Genomic DNA, 5098 nt, shown 5'->3' with positions numbered 1-5098 from the left:
TTTTCTCCGAAATCACCCGGAACACTTCCGGTGTCCGAATATAGCCGTCCAATATATCAATCTTTATGTCTCGACCATTTCGAGACTCCTCGTCATGTCCGTGATCACATCCGGGACTCTGAACTAACTTCGGTACATCAAAACTCATAAACTCATAATATAACTGTCATCGAAACCTTAAGCGTGCGGACCCTATGGGTTCGAGAACAATGTAGACATGACCGAGACACGTCTCCGGTCAATAACCAATAGCGGAACCTGGATGCTCATATTGGCTCCTACATATTCTACGAAGATCTTTATCGGTCAGACCACATAACAACATACGTTGTTCCCTTTGTCATCGGTATGTTACTTGCCCGAGATTCGATCGTCGGTATCTCAATACCTAGTTCAATCTCGTTACCGGCAAGTCTCTTTACTCGTTTCGTAATACATCATCTTGCAACTAACTCATTAGTTGTAATGCTTGCAAGGCTTATGTGATGTGCATTACCGAGAGGGCCCAGAGATACCTCTCCGACAATCGGAGTGACAAATCCTAACCTCGAAATACGCCAACCCAACATTCACCTTTGGATACACCTGTAGAGCTCCTTTATAATCACCCAGTTATGTTGTGACGTTTGGTAGCACACAAAGTGTTCCTCCGGTAAACGGGAGTTGCATAATCTCATAGTCATAGGAACATGTATAAGTCATGAAGAAAGCAATAGCAACATACTAAACGATCGGGTGCTAAGCTAATGGAATGGGTCATGTCAATCACATCATTCTCCTAATGATGTGATCCCATTAATCAAATGACAACACATGTCTATGGTTAGGAAACATAACCATCTTCGATTAACGAGCTAGTCAAGTAGAGGCATACTTGTGACGTTTGGTTTGTCTATGTATTCACACAAGTATTATGTTTCCGGATAATACAATTCTAGCATGAATAATAAACATTTATCATGATATAAGGAAATAAAATAATAACATTATTATTGCCTCTAGGGCATATTTCCTTTAGGAACCACGTCGACAGGGTTCTCACGGGGCCCCACCAGGCCAATCGGGCGTAGCCCCCACTCGTCAAAGGAGGGCATGCTTTCGGCAAATTCAGCGTTGTTCGCACAGCGGTATAGCAGACAACTCTTACTGGGCATGTCGTCTGGCAGAGGGGCACCCGTCAGGACCGCAAGCACCATTTGCCGCGTCTTAAGAGGAAGCCCCTCCTCCTGAAACCTCATATGGTCCTGACTGCTGAGCAAGGCCCACATCGGGCGAGAATGGCGCTGAAGCGGAGCGACTCGACGCTTGACGAACTCCTTCACCATGATAGGCGCAGTCACGCCACGGTCCTTCAACCTCCTCAGCTTGAGCCAGACGGGAATGAGACGGGGGCTCGCGAGCCTCTGGTGGCCCCAACTGGAGTTGGGAACAGTAGGCCCTGGCGGAGCATGGAGCAGAGGGCTGAGCATGCCGGCGTCGACAAACACCCATCGTGTCCGAAACTTGCTCGTGGATGGAGGAAGCTCAAAGTCGATCCCCGCGCCCGTTGTCGCGGCCACGGCCTGGAAGCTCACGCACCCCGAGCTCTGCCGAGGGTCAGTCAGATGCAATGAGAAGAAATGGCGGAGGAGGGCCACAGAGGGAGCGATGCCCACCATGGCTTCGCACACAAAGGCAAAGACGGTGAGAAGAGTCACAGATTGAGGGTCGAGATGCAACATGTGGATCTGATAATGCTTGAGTACCGCGTTGAAGAAGGCGGAGAAGGGAGGAATCAGGGCAGCCCAGAGGGCATCTATGAAGATTGGGACCTCAATGGCTGCCCGGGCAATGCGAGCACGGGACGCAGGCCAAGCCATCGTCTCTCCCCACTCACTGAAACTGGAAGCAAGCATGGGGTGCACCTTGTCCATGGCCTCGTTGTTGAGCACCAGGGGTTGGCCAAGCGCAAGCTCGAAGGACGGAGGCGCACTTGGCGAAGGCAGGGGCTTCTTCCCCTTGTCTGCTTGTTTCGGCGTCATAGCAACGAGGCGGGCAGGGCGCAAATCCGATTGGAGGGGAGGAGCAGAGTCTCGAGAAAGCATAGAGATTGGGGGAGCCAGACATGGATGAGGGAAGAATAACTGTGTAGGCTGCGGGGGCCGCATAGCCAGGCGAATTCAAAGGTAGCGTGGGGAAGCGGAGACGCCCACGTCCAATCAACCGCCATGTGTCGACCAAGGCCGCAGGCTTTTGGGACCCGCGGCGCTCCGCACTTGAGCTTTGGCTTCGCCTCAAAGCCAAGCCCGAGCGCACCTTGGGCCCGGGGGCTACTGTCGGTGTTCTGGGAACGGGGGTCCCCAGACTTGCCTGCCTGCGGCCCATGGCATGGCTATTCTAGCGGGCCTGTACGTCCCATCTTCATCAACAAGGCATTCAAGACCCTCACGAGGGGCCAAGCCTCGCGAGGTGGACGACGTGAGACTTCCTCAGGAGCGGCCTCACCAGGCTGCCTCGCGAGTGATACGTCTCCAACGTATCTATAATTTTTGATTGCTCCATGCTATATTATCTACTATTTTGGACCATATTGGGCTTTATTTTTCACTTTTATATTACTTTTGGGACTAACCTATTAACCGGAGGCCCAACCCAGAATTGCTGTTTTTTTCCTATTTCAGTGTTTCGAAGAAACGGAATATCAAACGGAGTCCAAACAGAATGAAACCTTTGGGAACGTGATTTTCTTGCCGAATATGATCCAGGAGACTTGGACCCCCCGTCAAGAAAGAAAGGAGGTGGCCTGGAGGGTGGAGGGCGCGCCCCCTGCCTCGTGGGCCCCCTTTTCTCCACCGACATACTCCTTCCTCCTATATATACCTAGGTACCCCCAAACGATCAGAGACGGAGCCAAAAACCTAATTCCACCGCCGCAACCTTCTGTACCCACGAGGTCCCATCTTGGGGCCTATTCCGGAGCTCCGCCGGAAGGGGAATCCACCATGGAGGGCTTCTACATCATCACCATAGCCCCTCCGATGAAGTGTGAGTAGTTTACTTCAGACCTTCGGGTCCATAGTTAGTAGCTAGATGGCTTCTTCTCTCTTTTTGGATCTCAATACAATGTTCTCCCCCTCTCTCATGGAGATCTATTCAATGTAATCTTCTTTTTGCGATGTGTTTGTTGAGACCGATGAATTGTGGGTTTACGATCAAGTTTATCTATGAACAATATTTGAATCTTCTCTGAATTATTTTATGTATGATTGGTTATCTTTGCAAGTCTCTTCGAATTATCAGTTTGGTTTGGCCTACTAGATTGGTTTTTCTTGCAATGGGAGAAGTGCTTAGCTTTGGGTTCAATCTTGCGGTGTCCTTTCCCAGTGACAGTAGGGGCAGCAAGGCACATATTGTATTGTTGCCATCGAGGATAACAAGATGGGTTTTTATCATATTGCATGAATTTATCCCTCTACATCATGTCATCTTGCTTAAGGCGTTACTCTGTTTTCTTGAACTTAATACTCTAGATGCATGCTGGATAGCGGTCGATGAGTGGAGTAATAGTAGTAGATGCAGGCAGGAGTCGGTCTACTTGTCTCGGACGTGATGCCTATATACATGATCATACCTAGATATTCTCGTAACTATGCTCAATTCTGTCAATTGCTCAACAATAATTTGTTCACCCACCGTAGAATACTTATGCTCTTGAGAGAAGCCACTAGTGAAATCTATGGCCCCCGGGTCTATTCTCATCATATCAATCTTCCATCACTTTATTATTGCTTTAATTTTTTACTTTACCTTTTATTTTACTTTGCATCTTTATACCAAAATTACCAAAAATATTATCTATCATCTTTATCAGATCTCACTCTCGTAAGTGACTGTGAAGGGATTGACAACCCCTAATCGCGTTCATTGCGTGGAGCTATTTGTTTTGTGTAGGTACGAGGGACTTGCGTGTAGCCTCCTACTGGATTGATACCTTGGTTCTCAAAAACTAAGGGAAATACTTACTCTACTCTGCTGCATCACCCTTTCCTCTTCAAGGAAATCCAACGCAGTGCTCAAGAGGTAGCAGGAAGATTTCTGGCACCGTTGCCGGGGAGTCTACGCAAAAGTCAACATACCAAGTACCCATCACAATCCCTTATCTCTCGGATTACATTATTTGCCATTTGCCTCTCGTTTTCCTCTCCCCCACTTCACCCTTGCCGCTTTATTCGTCCTCTCTTTTCCATTTGCCTTTTTCTCGCTTGCTTTTTGTTTGCTCGTGTGTTGGTTTGCTTGCTTATCACGCTGGCTCAAGATAATACCAAATTGTGTAACTTTACCAATACCAACAATAATGATTTCCTTCACACTCCGATTGCTCCTCTTACCAATACTGAATCTTGTGAAATCAATACTGCTTTGTTGAATCTTGTTATGAAAGATCAATTCGCCGGCCTTCCTAGTGAAGATGTCGCTACTAATCTAAATAGCTTCGTTGATTTATGTGATATGCAAAAGAAGAAAGATGTCGATAATGATATTGTTAAATTGAAGCTATTTCCTTTTTCGCTTAGAGATCGTGCTAAAGCTTGGTTTTCATCTTTGCCTAAAAATAGTATTGATTCTTGGAACAAGTGCAAAGATGCTCTTATCTCTAAGTATTTTCCTCCCGCTAAGATCATCTCTCTTAGAAATGATATTATGAATTTTAAGCAACTTGATCATGAACATGTTGCACAAGCTTGGGAGAGAATGAAATTAATAATACGTAATTGTCCTACTCATGGTTTGAATATGGATGATTACACAAAATTTTTATGCCGGATTGAATTTTGCTTCTAGAAATCTTTTAGATTCGGCCGCGGGAGGCAATTTTATGGAAATCACTTTAGGAGATGCCACTAAACTCCTAGATAATATTATGGTTAATTATTCTCAATGGCACACTGAAAGATCTACTAATAAAAAAGTGCATGCGATAGAAGAAATCAATGTTTTGAGTGGAAAGATGGATGAACTTATGAAATTATTTGCTACTAAGAGTGTTTCTTCTGATCCTAATGATATGCCTTTGTCTACTTTGATTGAGAGTAATAATGAATCTATGGATGTGAATTTT

The sequence above is a fragment of the Triticum dicoccoides genome, chromosome 7A, assembly GCF_002162155.2.
Source record: "Triticum dicoccoides isolate Atlit2015 ecotype Zavitan chromosome 7A, WEW_v2.0, whole genome shotgun sequence".
Taxonomy (NCBI): Eukaryota; Viridiplantae; Streptophyta; class Magnoliopsida; order Poales; family Poaceae; genus Triticum; species Triticum dicoccoides.
The sequence above is the reverse complement of the archived record's forward strand: the minus strand, read 5'-3'. Positions refer to the sequence as shown.